This window comes from Serinus canaria, chromosome 5, assembly GCF_022539315.1.
Source record: "Serinus canaria isolate serCan28SL12 chromosome 5, serCan2020, whole genome shotgun sequence".
NCBI classification, from domain to species: Eukaryota; Metazoa; Chordata; class Aves; order Passeriformes; family Fringillidae; genus Serinus; species Serinus canaria.
Genome location: NC_066319.1, coordinates 46,452,964 through 46,465,764, shown reverse-complemented (window position 1 = coordinate 46,465,764; position 12,801 = coordinate 46,452,964). Strand labels below are relative to the sequence as shown.

The following is a 12,801-nucleotide window of genomic DNA, read 5'->3' as shown; positions in this document are numbered from 1 at the left end:
AAAAAAAAAAAATTTGGGAAATTTTGTGACTACCAAAAGTGCTCTGTGCAGAAATGAGATGCAGTGCAAAGGACCAAAAGAGGACAAAACAATCCTCACAGCTGATGGAAAAGCCAGGAAAAAATCAAGGAGGCAGACACAACTTGGTGGGGAAGATATGGGAGAAGTGGAAAGGATACTTAAAAAGAAAAAAAGAAAAAAAGAAAATGTTCTTCAAAGTGAAACCCATCGTAAGGCATGGCATGCCATCAAGTGCAGGGACTTGCACCAAAGCTTGCCCAATTGATCCCCATTGAAATCGCAAGATTTCGTTTCCCTTCCCGAAAGGAAATTTCATTTCCTTTCGGGAAGGGAAACGAAATCTTGCGCCCATGAAAAGAAAGACTTACAAACACTCTGGAAAGGAGATATGATCAAAAGAAATGCAATTGAAAAAAACCCCCCAAAAATGGAAAATTGGGAGATTTTGTGACTACAAGAAAGTGGTCTGGCTGGAAATGAGGTGCAGTGCAAAGGACCAAAAGGGACTTAAACTAACCTCACAGCTGATGGAAAAGCCAGGAAAAAATCAAGGAGGCAGACACAACTTGGAGGGGAAGATGTGGGAGAAATGGAAATGATACTTTAAAAAAAAAAAAAAAAAAATCACCAAAGTGCAAGCCATCAAAAGGCATGGCATTCTATCCAGTGCAGGGAGGTGCACGACGTAGACCAAGGCTTGCCAAAAAACATCCCTGCTGAAGGCCAAAAAAGAAAAGAAGGGCATACAAACATTCTGGACTACAAATATCTTTAAATGAAATGGATGTGAAGGAAAAAAAAAAATTTGGGAAATTTTGTGACTACAAAAATTGCTCTGTGCAGAAATGAGATGCTGTGCAAAGGACCAAAAGAGGCCAAAACAATCCTCACAGCTGATGGAAAAGCCAGGAAAAAATCAAGGAGGCAGACACAACTTGGTGGGGAAGATATGGGAGAAGTGGAAAGGATACTTAAAAAGAAAAAAAAGGAAAAAAAAGAAAATGTTCTTCAAAGTGAAACCCATCGTAAGGCATGGCATGCCATCAAGTGCAGGGACTTGCACCAAAGCTTGCCCAATTGATCCCCATTGAAATCGCAAGATTTCGTTTCCCTTCCCGAAAGGAAATTTCATTTCCTTTCGGGAAGGGAAACGAAATCTTGCGCCCCTGAAAAGAAAGACTTACAAACACTCTGGAAAGGAGATATGATCAAAAGAAATGCAATTGAAAAAAACCCCCCAAAAATGGAAAATTGGGAGATTTTGTGACTACAAGAAAGTGGTCTGGCTGGAAATGAGGTGCAGTGCAAAGGACCAAAAGGGACTTAAACTAACCTCACAGCTGATGGAAAAGCCAGGAAAAAATCAAGGAGGCAGACACAACTTGGAGGGGAAGATGTGGGAGAAATGGAAATGATACTTTAAAAAAAAAAAAAAAAATCACCAAAGTGCAAGACATCAAAAGGCATGGCATTCTATCCAGTGCAGGGAGGTGCACGACATAGACCAAGGCTTGCCAAAACACACCCCTGCTGAAGGCCAAAAAAGAAAAGAAGGGCATACAAACATTCTGGACTACAGATATCCTCAAAGGAAATGAATTTGAAGGAGAAAAAAAAAAAATTTGGGAAATTTTGTGACTACAAAAAGTGCTCTGTGCAGAAATGAGATGCAGTGCAAAGGACCAAAAGAGGCCAAAACAATCTTCTCAGCTGTTGCAAAAGAAAGGAAAAAGTCAAGGAGGCAGACACAACTTGGAGTGGAACATATGAGAGAAATGAAACTGATACTTAAAAAAAAAAAAAAAAGAAATCCACCAAAGTGCAAGCCATCAAAAGGCATGGCATTCTATCCAGTGCAGGGACATGCTTGATATACAGCAAGGCTTGCCAAAAGACATCCCTGCTGAAGGCCAAAAAAGAAAAGAAGGGCATACAAACATTCTGGACTACAAATATCTTTAAATGAAATGGATGTGATGGAAAAAAAAATATTTTGGGAAATTTTGTGACTAAAAAAAGTGCTCTGTGCAGAAATGAGGTGCAGTGCAAAGGACCAAAAGAGGCCAAAACAATCTTCTCAGCTGTTGCAAAAGCTAGTAAAAAATCAAGGAGGCAGACACAACTTGGAGGGGAAGATATGAGAGAAATGGAAATGATACTTTAAAAAAAAAAAAAAAAAAAATCACCAAAGTGCAAGCCATCAAAAGGCATGGCATTCTATCCAGTGCAGGGAGGTGCACGACGTAGACCAAGGCTTGCCAAAAACATCCCTGCTGAAGGCCAAAAAAGAAAAGAAGGGCATACAAACATTCTGGACTACAGATATCCTCAAAGGAAATGAATTTGAAGGAGAAAAAAAAAAAATTTGGGAAATTTTGTGACTACAAAAAGTGCTCTGTGCAGAAATGAGATGCAGTGCAAAGGACCAAAGGAGGCCAAAACAATCTTCTCAGCTGTTGCAAAAGAAAGGAAAAAGTCAAGGGGGCAGACACAACGTGGAGTGGAACATATGAGAGAAATGAAACTGATACTTATAAAAAAAAAAAAAAAATCCACCAAAGTGCAAGCCATCAAAAGGCATGGCATTCTATCCAGTGCAGGGACATGCTTGATATACAGCAAGGCTTGCCAAAAGACATCCCTGCTGAAGGCCAAAAAAGAAAAGAAGGGCATACAAACATTCTGGACCACAAATATCTTTAAATGAAATGGATGTGAAGGAAAAAAAAGAAAAAAATTTGGGAAATTTTGTGACTACCAAAAGTGCTCTGTGCAGAAATGAGATGCAGTGCAAAGGACCAAAAGAGGACAAAACAATCCTCACAGCTGATGGAAAAGCCAGGAAAAAATCAAGGAGGCAGACACAACTTGGTGGGGAAGATATGGGAGAAGTGGAAAGGATACTTAAAAAGAAAAAAAAGAAAATGTTCTTCAAAGTGAAACCCATCGTAAGGCATGGCATGCCATCAAGTGCAGGGACTTGCACCAAAGCTTGCCCAATTGATCCCCATTGAAATCGCAAGATTTCGTTTCCCTTCCCGAAAGGAAATTTCATTTCCTTTCGGGAAGGGAAACGAAATCTTGCGCCCCTGAAAAGAAAGACTTACAAACACTCTGGAAAGGAGATATGATCAAAAGAAATGCAATTGAAAAAAACCCCCCAAAAATGGAAAATTGGGAGATTTTGTGACTACAAGAAAGTGGTCTGGCTGGAAATGAGGTGCAGTGCAAAGGACCAAAAGGGACTTAAACTAACCTCACAGCTGATGGAAAAGCCAGGAAAAAATCAAGGAGGCAGACACAACTTGGAGGGGAAGATATGAGAGAAATGGAAATGATACTTTAAAAAAAAAAAAAAAAAATCACCAAAGTGCAAGCCATCAAAAGGCATGGCATTCTATCCAGTGCAGGGAGGTGCACGACATAGACCAAGGCTTGCCAAAACACATCCCTGCTGAAGGCCAAAAAAGAAAAGAAGGGCATACAAACATTCTGGACTACAGATATCCTCAAAGGAAATGAATTTGAAGGAGAAAAAAAAAAAATTTGGGAAATTTTGTGACTACAAAAAGTGCTCTGTGCAGAAATGAGATGCAGTGCAAAGGACCAAAGGAGGCCAAAACAATCTTCTCAGCTGTTGCAAAAGAAAGGAAAAAGTCAAGGGGGCAGACAAAACTTGGAGTGGAACATATGAGAGAAATGGAAATGATACTTAAAAAAAAAAAAAAAATCCACCAAAGTGCAAGCCATCAAAAGGCATGGCATTCTATCCAGTGCAGGGACATGCTTGATATACAGCAAGGCTTGCCAAAAGACATCCCTGCTGAAGGCCAAAAAAGAAAAGAAGGGCATACAAACATTCTGGACTACAAATATCTTTAAATGAAATGGATGTGAAGGAAAAAAAAAATTTTGGGAAATTTTGTGACTACAAAAATTGCTCTGTGCAGAAATGAGATGCTGTGCAAAGGACCAAAAGAGGCCAAAACAATCCTCACAGCTGATGCAAAAGCCAGGAAAAAATCAAGGAGGCAGACACAACTTGGAGGGGAAGATATGAGAGAAATGGAAATGATACTTTAAAAAAAAAAAAAAATCACCAAAGTGCAAGCCATCAAAAGGCATGGCATTCTATCCAGTGCAGGGACATGCTTGATATACAGCAAGGCTTGCCAAAAGACATCCCTGCTGAAGGCCAAAAAAGAAAAGAAGGGCATACAAACATTCTGGACTACAAATATCTTTAAATGAAATGGATGTGAAGGAAAAAAAAAAATTTGGGAAATTTTGTGACTAAAAGAAAGTGGTCTGGATGGAAATGAGGTGCAGTGCAAAGGACCAAAAGAGGCCAAAACAATCTTCTCAGCTGTTGCAAAAGCTAGTAAAAAATCAAGGAGGCAGACACAACTTGGAGGGGAAGATATGAGAGAAATGGAAATGATACTTTAAAAAAAAAAAAAAAAAAAATCACCAAAGTGCAAGCCATCAAAAGGCATGGCATTCTATCCAGTGCAGGGAGGTGCACGACGTAGACCAAGGCTTGCCAAAACACATCCCTGCTGAAGGCCAAAAAAGAAAAGAAGGGCATACAAACATTCTGGACTACAGATATCCTCAAAGGAAATGAATTTGAAGGAGAAAAAAAAAAAATTTGGGAAATTTTGTGACTACAAAAATTGCTCTGTGCAGAAATGAGATGCAGTGCAAAGGACCAAAAGAGGCCAAAACAATCCTCACAGCTGATGCAAAAGCCAGGAAAAAATCAAGGAGGCAGACACAACTTGGAGGGGAAGATATGAGAAAAATGGAAATGATACTTTAAAAAAAAAAAAAAATCATCAAAGTGCAAGCCATCAAAAGGCATGGCATTCTATCCAGTGCAGGGACATGCTTGATATACACCAAGGCTTGCCAAAAGACATCCCTGCTGAAGGCCAAAAAAGAAAAGAAGGGCATACAAACATTCTGGACTACAAATATCTTTAAATGAAATGGATGTGAAGGAAAAAAAAAATAAATTTGGGAAATTTTGTGACTACCAAAAGTGCTCTGTGCAGAAATGAGATGCTGTGCAAAGGACCAAAAGAGGCCAAAACAATCCTCACAGCTGATGGAAAAGCCAGGAAATATCAAGGAGGCAGACAGAACTTGGTGGGGAAGATATGGGAGAAGTGGAAAGGATACTTAAAAAGAAAAAAAAGAAAAAAAAGAAAATGTTCTTCAAAGTGAAACCCATCGTAAGGCATGGCATGCCATCAAGTGCAGGGACTTGCACCAAAGCTTGCCCAATTGATCCCCATTGAAATCGCAAGATTTCGTTTCCCTTCCCGAAAGGAAATTTCATTTCCTTTCGGGAAGGGAAACGAAATCTTGCGCCCCTGAAAAGAAAGACTTACAAACACTCTGGAAAGGAGATATGATCAAAAGAAATGCAATTGAAAAAACCCCCCAAAAATGGAAAATTGGGAGATTTTGTGACTACAAGAAAGTGGTCTGGCTGGAAATGAGGTGCAGTGCAAAGGACCAAAAGGGACTTAAACTAACCTCACAGCTGATGGAAAAGCCAGGAAAAAATCAAGGAGGCAGACACAACTTGGAGGGGAAGATGTGGGAGAAATGGAAATGATACTTAAAAAAAAAAAAAAAAATCACCAAAGTGCAAGACATCAAAAGGCATGGCATTCTATCCAGTGCAGGGAGGTGCACGACATAGACCAAGGCTTGCCAAAACACATCCCTGCTGAAGGCCAAAAAAGAAAAGAAGGGCATACAAACATTCTGGACTACAGATATCCTCAAAGGAAATGAATTTGAAGGAGAAAAAAAAAAAATTTGGGAAATTTTGTGACTACAAAAAGTGCTCTGTGCAGAAATGAGATGCAGTGCAAAGGACCAAAGGAGGCCAAAACAATCTTCTCAGCTGTTGCAAAAGAAAGGAAAAAGTCAAGGAGGCAGAGAAAACTTGGAGTGGAACATATGAGAGAAATGGAAATGATACTTAAAAAAAAAAAAAAAAAAAATCCACCAAAGTGCAAGCCATCAAAAGGCATGGCATTCTATCCAGTGCAGGGACATGCTTGATATACAGCAAGGCTTGCCAAAAGACATCCCTGCTGAAGGCCAAAAAAGAAAAGAAGGGCATACAAACATTCTGGACTACAAATATCTTTAAATGAAATGGATGTGAAGGAAAAAAAAAATTTTGGGAAATTTTGTGACTAAAAGAAAGTGGTCTGGATGGAAATGAGGTGCAGTGCAAAGGACCAAAAGAGGCCAAAACAATCTTCTCAGCTGTTGCAAAAGCTAGTAAAAAATCAAGGAGGCAGACACAACTTGGAGGGGAAGATATGAGAGAAATGGAAATGATACTTTAAAAAAAAAAAAAAATCCACCAAAGTGCAAGCCATCAAAAGGCATGGCATTCTATCCAGTGCAGGGACATGCTTGATATACAGCAAGGCTTGCCAAAAGACATCCCTGCTGAAGGCCAAAAAAGAAAAGAAGGGCATACAAACATTCTGGACTACAAATATCTTTAAATGAAATGGATGTGAAGGAAAAAAAAAATTTGGGAAATTTTGTGACTACAAAAAGTGCTCTGTGCAGAAATGAGATGCTGTGCAAAGGACCAAAAGAGGACAAAACAATCCTCACAGCTGATGGAAAAGGTAGTAAAAAATCAAGGAGGCAGACACAACTTGGAGGGGAAGATGTGGGAGAAATGGAAATGATACTTTAAAAAAAAAAAAATCATCAAAGTGCAAGCCATCAAAAGGCATGGCATTCTATCCAGTGCAGGGAGGTGCACGACATAGACCAAGGCTTGCCAAAACACATCCCTGCTGAAGGCCAAAAAAGAAAAGAAGGGCATACAAACATTCTGGACTACAGATATCCTCAAAGGAAATGAATTTGAAGGAGAAAAAAAAAAAATTTTGGGAAATTTTGTGACTACCAAAAGTGCTCTGTGCAGAAATGAGATGCAGTGCAAAGGACCAAAAGAGGCCAAAACAATCTTCTCAGCTGTTGCAAAAGAAAGGAAAAAGTCAAGGAGGCAGACACAACTTGGAGTGGAACATATGAGAGAAATGATACTTTAAAAAAAAAAAAAAAGAAATCACCAAAGTGCAAGCCATCAAAAGGCATGGCATTCTATCCAGTGCAGGGACATGCTTGATATACAGCAAGGCTTGCCAAAAGACATCCCTGCTGAAGGCCAAAAAAGAAAAGAAGGGCATACAAACATTCTGGACCACAAATATCTTTAAATGAAATGGATGTGAAGGAAAAAAAAAAAAAATTTGGGAAATTTTGTGACTACCAAAAGTGCTCTGTGCAGAAATGAGATGCAGTGCAAAGGACCAAAAGAGGACAAAACAATCCTCACAGCTGATGGAAAAGCCAGGAAAAAATCAAGGAGGCAGACACAACTTGGTGGGGAAGATATGGGAGAAGTGGAAAGGATACTTAAAAAGAAAAAAAAGAAAAAAAAGAAAATGTTCTTCAAAGTGAAACCCATCGTAAGGCATGGCATGCCATCAAGTGCAGGGACTTGCACAAAGCTGCCCAATTGATCCCCATTGAAATCGCAAGATTTCGTTTCCCTTCCCGAAAGGAAATTTCATTTCCCTGCGGGAAGGGCAACGAAATCTTGGCCCTGAAAAGAAGGACATACAAACACTCTGGACAAGCAGATATGCTCAAAGGAAATGCAATTTGAAGGAAAAACCCCCCAAAAGGAAATTTGGGAATTTTGTGACTACAAGAAAGTGCTCTGTGCAGGAAATGAGGTGCAGTGCAAAGGACCAAAAGGGACCTAAAACTAACTTCTCATCAGCTGATGCAAAAGCCAGGAAAAAATCAAGGAGGCAGACACAACTTGGAGGGGAAGATATGGGAGAAAATGGAAATGATACTTTAAAAAAAAAAAAAAAAATCACCAAAGTGCAAAGCCATCAAAAGGCAATGGCATCTAATCCAGTGCAGGGACATGCTTGATATACAGCAAGGCTTGCCTAAAGACATCCCTGCTGAAGGCCAAAAAAGAAAAGAAGGGCATACAAACATTCTGGACTACAAATATCTTTAAATGAAATGGACATGAAGGAAAAAAAAAAAAATTTGGGAAATTTTGTGACTAAAAGAAAGTGGTCTGGATGGAAATGAGGTGCAGTGCAAAGGACCAAAAGAGGACAAAACTAACCTCACAGGTGTTGCAAAAGCCAGGAAAAAATCAAGGAGGCAGACACAACTTGGTGGGGAAGATATGGGAGAAGTGGAAAGGATACTTAAAAAGAATAAAAAGAAAAAAAAGGAAATGTTCTTCAAAGTGAAACCCATCGTAAGGCATGGCATGCCATCAAGTGCAGGGACTTGCACCAAAGCTTGCCCAATTGATCCCCATTGAAATCGCAAGATTTCGTTTCCCTTCCCGAAAGGAAGTTTCATTTAATTTTTTTTTGTTTTTTTCAGTAGCCATTCCGTGTCTCTCACATTGTCCCCTCCAAATTTTTTCTTTTTTTATGGGAATACACGAACTCATGGGGTTTTGTGAAAGCATCAATAGGCAATGCGTCAGAGACAACAGAACGGTGATTAGAGCTAAGCAGTAGTCATTAGATTTGTCAGGATAAAAATTATTTATAATTAGAAAATGCATGGCGAATAGAACAATGGTCAGTGTATTAACATTTGACTAGCACATCCCCCTAAGCTGCAGAAAAGTTTATCTTGCAAGACATTAGGAAGTTTGAAGCTTAATAATGGAGCTCTGTGCATTGTATTTTACGGCTTACAAGCGGGAATTGTATTCGAAATAAGCAAGCAGTGTATTAACCAATGGTACCAATGCTTATAGTGGTTGGATGGAACCACTGTCAATATGTTTCTTCTTTGTGTGATTGGTCAAAAAGCTTATAAACTAAGTTGTAACATTAAGTTCTTGGTCTGCTGCCTGGGATATGAGCTGATGGCATCTTCCCATTGCCATAACCGTGCAAAGAAACTTATGCTGAAAAATAAAACAGCTCAAGGCACGTTCCACAGCAGTCTCCTCCTGTTCCTATAGACCCCCACACTGGCGATATCTTCCTTGAGTTTTGCCCTGCTTTTGCAACAGCTGTGAGGTGAGTTTTGCCCTGATTTGGTCCTTTGTACTGCACTTGCTATAATCCCGGTCCATTTTCTTGTAGTCCCTAAATTTCCCAATTTTTTTTTTCCTCCAGTCTCGTGTGCTTTGATGGTATCTCCATTCCAGAGTGTTCATAAGTCCTTCTTTTCTGTTTCGGCTTTCAAGGGGGAGCAACTGGGAATGCTTTGGTGCACGTGCCTGCAGTTGATGGCATGCCATGATTTTGATGGCTTTGACTTTGGCGAAGATTTTTTTTTTCCCCCAGGTAGCCATGCTGTGTCTCTCATATCTTTCCCTCCAAGTTGTGTCTTCTTCCTTGATTTTTCCCCTGCTTTTGCAACGGCTGTGAGATCAGTTTTGCCCTGATTTGGTCCTTTGTACTGCACCTAATTTCTTCTCAGACCACTTTCTTGTAGTCACTAAATCTCCCGATTTTCAGGGGTGTTTTGGCATTTTTTTCAATTGCATTTCTTTTGATCATATCTCCTTTCCAGAGTGTTTGTAAGCCTTTTTTTGCAGTTTTGCAAGATTTCAATGGGGATCAGTTGGGAATGCTTTGGTGCATGTCCCTGCCGCTGACGGCATGCAATGCCTTTCAATGGGTTTTACTTAAAAGAAGATTTTTTTTTTTTAAGTAGTCATGCAATGCCCCTCGTATCTCCCCTAAAAGTTTTGTCTTCTTCCTTGATTTTTCCTCTGCTTTTGCATCATTTGTGAGGTGAGTTTTGGCCTGTTTTGGTCCTTTGCACTACACCTCATTTCCTCCCAGACAGCCTTCTAGTAGTTACTAAATCTCCTGATTTTTGAGGTTTTTTTGGGTTATTTTTAATTGCATTTCATTTGATACTATCTCCTTTCCAGAGCGTTTGTAAGCCTTTCTTTTCTGAGTCGCAAAATTCTGTTTCCCTTCCCCAAAGAAATGAAATTTCATCTGGGGAAGGGAAATGAAATCTTGCGGAACAGCAGAAAAAGGCTTACAAACATTCTGGAAAGGAGATAGGATCAAATGAAATGCAACTGAAAAAAAACCCCAATATACCAGAAAATTGGGACATCCAGTGACTACAAGAAAATTCTCTGGGAGGAAAGGAGGTGCACTGCAAAGGACCAAAACTTGTCAATCTAAGCTGACAGATGCTGCAGGATCAGGGGAAAAAATCAAGGAGGAAGAAAGAATATGGATGGGAAGATATGAGAGACATGGCATGGATACTGAAAAGCAAAAAATTGTTGCCTAAATGAAAGCCATCAAAAGGCATGGGATGCCATCAAGTGCAGATACGGACCAAAGATTGCCCAATTGGTCCCCAGTGGAATCCAAGAAGGACTTACAAATGCTCTGGAATGGAGATATGACCAAAGGAAATGCAATTGAAGAAAGAAAAAAAAGAAAATGTGAAAATTTATTGACTACAAGGAAATGGGCAGGATTACATGCGGTGCAGTGCAAAGGGCCAAAACATGCCAAAATTAAGCTCACAGATATTTCAAAATCAGGGGAAAAAATCAAGGAGGAAGACAGAACATGGAGGGGAAGATAGGAGAGACATGGCATGGATACAAAAAAAAAAAAATCGTTGCCAAAGTAAAAGCCATCAAAAGGTGTGGGATGCCCTGAAGTGCAGGGACATGGACAAAGATTGCCCAATTGATCCCCATTGAAATTGCAAGGTTTTGTTTCCCTTTCCGAAATGATATTTCATTACATCTAAAATTCCATCTTATGGGTCATGTCCCAGCTTATGTTTCCTGAGAAGGGACAGCTGTGGCCATGTTACCCCTGTACTTCAGAGATGCCTGTTTAATGAAATGTTGCTGGTGGTTTATATGATGGGGCCAAACAAGCTGGTTGCCCATAGCCTCTGGGCATGCTCTGCTTTGAACTGAGCCCTAGCTCAGGGATTTCCTTCCAGTCAGCTCACAACCAGACACAGTAATTTGCATTAACATCAATAATCTCTGGGTTTGTGAGATCCATGCCAGCTCTTTCAAATGAGAGCTTTGCAGATGTTATGACAGAGGAAAATGTTGCACATACAATTTGAGAAAAGCCCACATAAATTCAAAGGTTCAAGGCACTTCTTGAATTTCAAAAACTGGAATCAGCAGTCTGATTTTGGGTTTAGACAATAGCAAATTTAGGTCTGAGTCCATTCACATTGCAGTGTTTTCACACTCTTTCCACAGGTTCCACTGACCAGCTCTATCCTATACTTCTCCCTAGCCCCAAGGTCCAGCTGGTGACTCAGATGTCCCAGGACACTGAGGTGCTGGAGTGCTTCACTTCATCATTACGTGACCCTGGTGTGTGTAAAGTCCAGTTGCTCTGCAGAAATATCCAGCCCATCAGTCCTAACTTCTTTCCTTCCAGGTTTCTCTTTTAACCTCTTACCCAACCCATCAGATTACTTTTAGGTCATTGTCTCATTGACTGTAAATGTTATAATATAATGATAACCTGATCAGGCCAAGGATCAGGTGAGCATCACGGGAGGCCCCAATCCTCCCCTGGACATCCAGCACATTCCTGGCAATGGGGACAGGCTGGGGGACAGGCTGAGGACAGGGGAGCTGGAGACCACTCCTACTGCAGCATCACATTGGGCAGGGGCTGACAGACCTGGGAGGCTGAAGTGGGGTCCTGGACTACGGGCAGGGTGGGGAGGCACTGGGGAGGCACTGGAGACAGCCACACCTTTGTGAGTGTCCTCAGAGCTCTGAGAGCAGCATCAGGTCCCAGACTGGTACTAGAAATTTGTGTCTCAGGTTTAGCCCCAGCATCCTGAGTGTCACCCTGAGAGCAGCCCAGGCTCCCAGCAGAAGCACACAGCCCTGCAGGAGGATGATGGCAGCATGAGGGAGGGCTTCAGCTCTGGCATCCTGCAGACGTGCTGCCCAGAGGCAAGGCAGAGGTGCCAACAGCTGCACATAGCAGAAATAACCATGACTTTGGAGTCAGCTGCACTGTCATGCACTGCAAGCACTGCACATGATCTCCTAAAAACCAAGATTGCTGTTATTCACTGTTCCTCATTCTTGGTAATTGTCCCTTCCCAACAAGATGTGCACACAGCCATGCTGGCAGATGTACAGCACTGGTTTGCTATCTGTATGCAGATTTGGCTACAGCTGGGGCACATGGACATTTATTTCAAGCCCCAGAGACTGAGACAGGGACCAGCTTCACGTAATACCCTTTTATCCTTGGAGCTTCAGGAATAAGGCAGAGACCTTGGGCAACTTGGCCCAAAGTGTCCTAAATCTCTTTTAAATGTAATTGGGAGAAAACAATTGCAAGTCTCAGTCATACACCTTTTTGTAATCAGAGCTTTGCTAATCAGCTTTGCTGATTCCAAGCTGGTAGAGCTGCAGTGGAGGTTACTGGCTTCCTGCATGCAGACAACCCAGTATTTTGTGTTTGCAGTGGGAATCTTGCCCGTGTGAAGGTACCCAGAAGACACAGACCTGTCTTGCAACTAAGGCTCCTGTTTCCATTATTCAATCCTGAAAAATTGTTTTCAAATTCAATGAAATGCATTTTTGCATTGATTCAATATATTCTGTGAGAATTTGTTTTTTCAGGGAAATTTAAGTCTGCAATAACTGAATGACTTAAAGCACACACAGAAAGGAGAATTAGAAAGTTCCAT

At 40.8% G+C, this 12,801-nt stretch overlaps 1 long non-coding RNA gene across 2 annotated transcripts; it reads left to right on the top strand.

Moving 5' to 3' along the window:
- The first annotated feature begins 6 nt into the window (after nucleotides 1-6).
- On the top strand, nucleotides 7-8,437 carry LOC127059699 (uncharacterized). 2 transcript variants are annotated; one of them, XR_007777752.1, is made up of 3 exons: nucleotides 7-1,511; nucleotides 3,436-6,689; nucleotides 8,244-8,437. It is a non-coding gene; the product is annotated as an uncharacterized LOC127059699 (long non-coding RNA). The 2 variants fall into 2 exon arrangements; XR_007777751.1 differs by having other exon boundaries at nucleotides 1,380-1,511; nucleotides 2,256-6,689.
- Nucleotides 8,438-12,801: the final 4,364 nt, after the last annotated feature.